At 45.8% G+C, this 7,623-nt stretch overlaps 1 long non-coding RNA gene across 1 annotated transcript in view; it reads right to left on the reverse strand.

Moving 5' to 3' along the window:
• LOC135973647 (uncharacterized) overlaps positions 1–7,101 on the reverse strand; it is a 151,420-nt gene extending 144,319 nt beyond the window's left edge. The window contains exons 1-2 of the long non-coding RNA XR_010590587.1: positions 6,997–7,101; positions 6,245–6,377 (exon numbers count right to left, since the gene is read on the reverse strand). This is a non-coding gene — a long non-coding RNA (uncharacterized LOC135973647). The remainder of the gene's footprint in view (positions 1–6,244; positions 6,378–6,996) is intronic.
• Between the last annotated feature and the right edge of the window lie 522 nt (positions 7,102–7,623).

Consider the following 7,623-nt stretch of genomic DNA (forward strand, 5'->3'; position numbering starts at 1 on the left):
TGTAGTATTCATTTCCCTGAGGGATTGCACTTTTTGTGTCTTGGAGTCACCTTGGGTGGAGGGATCAGGCATGACAAAAACAAAAAAAACAAAACTGAGGATCCAGCCCATGTGAGGAGAGAAATCATTCCAAGTAGCCAGCACCAGGGAGGGTCTTGATCCACATATCAGGGAAGGGGCTACATAAGTATTAATCTACTAATAAATTTAGACTCTTATTTTACATCTCTCAAATTATAATTTGAGGAAGCAAAAGAGGAAATATTGACCTAGGAAAGAACAAGGACACAGGTGGTTGTCTTGAAGGTAAGGACAACAACAAGCTTGTCAGGCATCCTCCAAGTCATCCCAGTCCCACTGCCCAGTCTGTGTCTAGGTGTCTTACAGCTAGCTGTAGTTAAGAAAAATCAAATTCCTGTTGAAAGTTCTTATTTTATTCAAGACAGTGACATATTCTGGCCCTGCTGAAGTCAATGGGAGTTCTGTGATTGACTTCAGTGAGGCCATGAGTTCACCCACAAAGTGTGGATGAAACCTAAATTTCAGCCAGAACATACAATCCTTATCAGCATTTACTCACTTGAGTAGATACATTGTACAACCTGTACTCCCATTACCTACTTAAGTAGTCTCTCTGGTTGCAGTGTATCATACCAGGTGAGATTTTCTTGAGACAAAACAGTCTGAGCCAAAGTCCATTTTAATCAATGGAAAGATTCCTAGTGATTTTATTAGGACTTTGGATAAATTTCATCTAGGAGGAGGGACGTGTGTCTTTACATTCCTATAATTTATAATCACACAAATTTAAAAACAAAACACGCACAAAGGGTGCTCGCAGACTGAGATCTTGTATAATTTTTAGCTTTGAGTGAACTGTGAATGGCTGCATCCATGTTAATCCCCTAAAAATTGGAGACCAATACAAATGCAGGTTTTAAAAAAATCATTCAAGAGAAGCTGAAACCTTAATGACGTAACATGCAGGGCAGATGGGTTGAAAAAAAAGATGACAAATCAAAGTCAGATTACGTCAAGGGCAGTTTGGCACACTGAATATTTTATAGACAGTAATTAGTTCTGAGTTTGTAGTACTAGGGTTACCATATTTCAGCAAGCAAAAAAGAGGACGGGAGAAGCCCCGCCCTAGCCCCGCCCCTTCCCCTCCCACTCCCCCCCCCTCAGAACCTCCAACCCTTCCTCCACTCCTTGTCCCCTGACTGCCCCCTCCTGAGACCTTCCCCCCATCCTAACTGGCCCCCTAGGACCCTACCTGTACCCTGACTGCCCCCAACCCTTATCCACATCCCCACCCCCAGACAGACCCCTGGGATTCCCACGCCCCATCCAACCACTCTCCACCCCCTAACCGCGCCCCCCCAAACTCCTGACCCATCTAAATCCCTCTGCTCCCTGTCCCCTGACTGCTCTGATCCCTCTCCCCACCCCTGCCCCCTGACAGCTCCCCCCCCCGCTCCTTGTCCCCTGACTGCCCCCTCCTGGGACCCCTGCTCCTAACTGCCCTCCAGAACCCCACCCCCTACCTAAGCCTCCCTGTTCCTTGTCCCCTAACTGCCCCCTCCTAAGACCCCCCAGCACCCTACCCCCCTACCTGTACCCTGACTGCCCAAAACCTTATCCGCACCCCCACCCCCAGAAAGCCCGCCCTGAACTCCGACACCCCCCCCCCCCGTCGCTTGACTGCCCCCTCCAAAACCTCCCTGTCCCTTCTCCGACCCCCTGGCTCCCTTGTTGTTGGCCTTCGCCTAACGTCTCTGTGAGCTTGCTCAGGAACTGCCTGAGCCGTTTGTCCCGGCACACTGGGCAGCAGTGGGGGAGGAGCTCCAGACTGCCGGAGGCGATCTGCGAATGCAGGGAGGGAGGGAGTGATCTCTGCTGCAGGGGAGGTGGAGGACGGGCTCTCTCTTGCTATCGGAGCCCCATGTAAGTGGCACCATCCGGCCGGCTGCCCTGTTAGCCACACGCGCTCTGCATGGGGAGGGGAGTCCGGACATTTACAGATTCCCCCCGGACGCTATTTTTAGCTCAAAAAGCCGGACATGTCCGGGGGAATCCGGACGAATGGTAACCCTAGTAGTACAGTGCAAGAAATACAGGCCTAATAATATCAGGCAGGTCTGAAAAAATTGTGCATGCACTGGAACTTGCAAGAGAGCTTGATTTATAGTGTTCCTGATACATTTAAATGTCAAAAATGCATAATTTATGAATTCAGCTGTTTAGAGTTATTCTTCTCCAGATTATGTATACTAAAATGACCAGACTCTCTGTAAATTATGTTCAATTTGTAGTGGATTACTCATTTGAAACAAAGTGAGAAAAATGAGTACTTGTTATTCACTTCACATATCACAAAACAGATGGCTTCAATGTGCTTTTACACTCAACATGAGGATTTGGATTTGTCATCAGTCATTGATCATCTCGATTTCACACTCCACATGTGCTTTATTACTTAAATGTTTTGGTCCTCACATACAAGATGAGTTGCATTGAAGTATAAGGAAGGGTGTTGGGTTTTTAACAATGGCCATTGAAGTTTTAAACACTTAGTAGCGGCACACTGCTCATGAGGAAGTGACTGACTCACTCACACACACTGGGCGAAGGATGACAGCTCTAGCTACAGATTGATGCATAGAATAAGTTAGCATTGTTTTGAAAATAACTTGATCACTAAAGCAGTGGTTCTCAACAAGGCGTCCAGCGCCCCCTGGAGGGGGGCTGTGAGAAGGCTTTAGGGGGTCCACCAAGCAGGGCCAACATTAGACTCGCTGGGGCCCAGGGCAGAAAGCTGGAGCCTCAGCACTTGGGGCTGAAGCCCGAGGCCCTGAGCCCCCCTCCCCCAACACCTGGGGCTGAAGCCAAAGCCTGAGCAATGTAGCTTCACTGTGGCCCCAGGCAATTGCCCTGCTTGCTACCCCCTAACACTGGCCCTGGCTTTTATATGCAGAAAAAGAGTTATGGCACAAGTGGGCCATGAAGTTTTTATAGCATGTTGGGGGGGCCTCAGAAAGAAAAAGGTTGAGAATCCCTGCACTAAAGGAGATTAGTCTCAAGGCAGGTTACTCCACATAGGGAACATGAAACTCTGAGTTTGCATGTGTGGAGTTTCTAGTGCATTATTCTTACTGGGAGACAGGTCTTGAGGTGGTCAGGGGTTTGCCCCTCCAGACCAACTCCTCCAGATCAATTCCATATTGTGGCCCTGTGCCTCCTTACAGGCTACTTGCCCCTTGACAGGATGGGTACTACCGAGTTATGTGGTCAGGCCTCCCCCATCAGTTGCTGTCCACGACAGGGGAGCTCTCAGTGCAGAGCAGGACAGCAAGTAAGTGAAGGCTGGTTGTGTTAGCAATCAGGTGCTCACAATAGTGCTATGCAGTTAGAGTGGTGTAGAGTACCAGATTGCAGCTATTTCTCCAGCCCCTTCCTCCACCCACTGACCGCAGCTCCCTCTCCACCTGTGGAGAGACTGCTGCAGATTCAGATGGAAGAGGGTATACAGTGTCCCTGATTGGTCACTCCCCTTTCACACCAGCTCCAATCTGCTATTTTCACCCTTTTGGTTCACAAGATGTAATGACCCTATATCATCTAGACAGATTCATGGAAATGCCTAGGGACCAGCAAGAGAATGAAGCGACGTATTGAAGAGACATAAACAGAAACTATGAAAATCAAAGTAATACTTCAGTACAGTTGAATATGAAAGTTTTAAACTTAATGATTTTCAGTTAATTGACAGACTACTTTCCAAAGCAAATACAGGTGACTACTGTACTTTTAAGGCTCTGGTCCTCATTGCTGTGGGGGCAGAGCTGCTCCAACTGAGCAGAAGTTCAGGATACACTACTGCTCAGGAAGGCAAAATACTTGATCATGCTCCCCTGCACACAAGGAGAATGCATCCAAGCTACCAGTCATGACCCCAATTGCCCCAGGTTATTTCACTTTGGAGTGGCAGGCACTGCTACGGTATTAGCCTCAGACATCTAAGGGGAGCACATGGTCTAAAGTTGTGACCAGCTTCTACCCGGCAAGTGTGACCCCGGAGGCTGAAGGTTCCTAGTGATGTAGTGCCAACCCCAACCATTCAAAAATTATGTGTCAGGTCCTCAGAGAAGGGGAGGGTGGAAAGGAAGTCATGAGATTTAAAGACTAATTTTCAGGACTCTTTTCATTTGACTGTCAGTTTGAGCCATTAGGATCTATGTTTTAAAGTACATGTTATTCATTCTAGAAAGTAGGGATCTGATTCCTCCAGTCATTTAAACCATCTAGCTTCAGACACTTTAGTGGAGTTAATCCCAATTTACACAGCAAGAAAGGGAACTCAGGCACTAGCAGTTCAAATGTTAGCTGCCAAGCCATAAGAGATGAATATGCCTTATTGGGGCTTCTGAAGGATTTCTTGCTAAAAAGACTGTGCTGAACTTTATTAGGGGCTCTCTGATAAAAATCCAGAGTGTGTCCTCCTACCCCCACTGTTAGGTACAAACACCTACTTGAATTTTCATTATGTTCCTGCTGAGAGAAAGTACACAGCACGTGTTAATGCTTTATTTTTTAAAAAAGCATTATGAAGGCATAGCAGTCTGGCAAGACACTTCTTTCTGATACATATAATGCATTCCCACTCTCCACTTCTGGTGCTGTATATGTTATGTAAATCTTCAAAGAATCCAAGTTTTAAAAGCATCTAGTTGGGCCAGCACAATTTTTTAAAGAGGATTTTTAGCATATGTTTACAGATCCCTAGAACTATACCATTATAAATCACTATTCCCAGTAGGGAGCATAACAGCTTCTTTATGCTCTGAAAATATATTTAAATACACATACCCAGTTGAAACTTAAGTGGTCAGTCAATACGGCATTGGGCTCAAAGGCAAATTAGTTCCCAGAGCACATCATCCAGCTTTTTATTTTTTTTTTCTTGGAAGCAGGTTGTATGCAAACATTTAGAGTTTAGCAAAACCAACACACACCCCTCCCTTGGAAACTGATTTTCTTCTCTTGCATTCAATTACAATCCCCTCCATTGTGCCTACATTCCATTTGGAGGATCTGAGGCAACTGTATTTACGAACCAATGTGTTGCACATCTTCAGGAGGAGATCATTCCCACAGGATTCAGCACAGTGAGGAGTCAGATGGCTATTTGATATGTCTCCCTCTATGGATTCAGATGGGAAGAGAGGCATACATTTGCTTTCTCCCTCCACCCCTACTGGTAAATTTGCCCAGATGAAATCACAGCTACATTCACATGTGTGCAGTGGCTCCTGGGGAATCTCCACCTGAGTGTTTAGGGCACCTATATGTAGAGGAATCTGATAGACCAAGTATGGTGTAGGAATCCCCAGAGCAAGAGGCAGCACAAATGGGTGCTGGCAGCTGAACTGCTCAAACCATTCTCCTGTCACTCCCATGACAGAAGAATGTGGGAAAACGTGGCATTGGTATCCTTTACTCAGTTTTCCCCACCATGAAGCCTCCCTCTCACCTATCCCCTCCTCCCTCCAAAATACACATTCACACTATGCGGTAGGGGGATGAATAATTGGCTAATGGATTAAATATGGAGTTCCAACATTCTATTTTAGGTGCGAGTGTGTGTGTGTGTGTGTGTGTATACACACACTCGCACCTAAAAAAGTAGTATACACACACACACACACACACACACACACATACTCACTCCCCTTTACCATAGTATCTAAGAGCCACACACAGTCTGCAATGTATTTATACTCAATGCCCCTCTGAGGTAGGGAAGTGCTATTATCCCCATTTTACAGCTTTTAAATGGAAGCACAGAGAATTGGGAGGCAGAGCAGATAATTGAAGCTGGGTCTCACTAGGCCCAGGCTAGTTCCCTAAACTATAGGCCAATCTCTCGCTCTTCATTAAATAGAGAAGTCTTGCTTTCTGAAAAAGTGTAAATCAGAACCATCAGGCTATATGAATGATTGTAATATATAGTTCTAATTAACAAAACCCATAATGTATCTTAGAACCTCCTTAGGACAAACCAATGACCTTTTCTCCTTTTTAAAAGGAGAATATTGCATATTTGCAATGCTCCTTTGTGTACGGTAGGCTGATTCTACTAAACCAAAGTACTATCCCTTATGAATGAATAATTTTCAAACATTGAGAACACTGTACTGCCATCTGGATACATTACATAAAGCACCAATGATGGGGTCACACTTACCTTAGAGCACCTCATTGCATCAAGGTGTAACATTGCCATTATCCTCAGCTCCGGAGGCTCCTGCAGGCCATCTGCCTCTCACAGGATCTTCAAACTCTCAGTACTCCAGACAACTTATGTAAAAGTTCAATCCCTTTCAAGGGGGAAGAGGCATGTTCAAAATAAATCTTCAGACTAATAACTTCTGCTTTGCCTCTTGGGCTACTGAAGTCTTCTGCGCTCCTTCTCCTAGCCCCCCACCTCCCCCCGAGCTTCTTTTACACTGCTTCCTCCCAGCAGGATTCCCCCACTGCCTCCCTTCCCCAGGGACTCTAGCAGTTTACCTTTGGGATCTCCCTGTCCCCACTTATAAGCCACTATCTCAGGACTTCACCTATGGGAGCCTAACATCCATATTTCTTATACCCGTTGTAGGCCCAAACTGAGAACTCCCCCTATCAGAAGCCTGCTTTGTTCCCTCTGGGTCCTCCAGCTGGCTTCTCCCAGGGGAGGGAGGGGGGGGGGAGAGAGAGAGAAAAAGGACCCACAACCCTCTTTGATCCTCTCTCCTGGGTCTTTTCTCTCTTGGAATGCTCTTCTCCTTCTCAGGGAGCTAGTCTAACTATAGAACTCTCTAGTTTGGAAGCTTACACTAGCTCCCTTCAGAGAGCCTAATGACAAGCCCTACTGTCTCTTTCCCCAGTCAGTGCTCTTTGGCGCTTTTATTAACAAATCCAAGCCCTCATTCAGGGCTTGACCCCGCAGACACTTACTCTACCTCCTAGGGGTTCCTTCCAGGCATAGCAGCTGTGAGTTTTCTCCAGCAACAAGTCCCTTACTGTGGCCTCCTTCCTGCTAACCAACTCACTTTTCATACTTTTTTCTAGCAGCCTCATTCTAGCTCAGTTGCTCCATTACCGATTAGCTAACGGGGCAACACCTGGAACACCTGATTACTCTCAGGTGTAACCCACAGGCTCATCATGGGTCAGTTAGGCCCTGATCCTTTCTGAAGGGTAACTAGCCCCATGACAGCAGAGAGTGAATTTTGCACAGACAGGGACTATCTGGAGAAATATTAATTTGTTTGTACTGGCTCTGGGTCACTTTATCCAGGTAAATCAACATAGTTAATTCAAGATCATTCTTAACTAAGCAATAAACAAGCTGTAGCTGTTTGATCTTCAGACAAAAATATGAAGATCAGATGGAGTATATTCTATTGAACTTCCCATTACCCAAGTGATCTAGTGCATTATAGAATCTAACCCTAATAGGTATGCGTGGAAGACAAGAAATTCCTTACTGGAAGCATGTAGAACAAGTTCATTTTTGGAGTGGGGAACTGTTTTGCAAAAATGTAAAGTAGATTTTTACAAATACAAAGCTGAAATTTCACA

Source organism: Chrysemys picta, chromosome 9 (assembly GCF_011386835.1).
Source record: "Chrysemys picta bellii isolate R12L10 chromosome 9, ASM1138683v2, whole genome shotgun sequence".
Taxonomy (NCBI): Eukaryota; Metazoa; Chordata; order Testudines; family Emydidae; genus Chrysemys; species Chrysemys picta.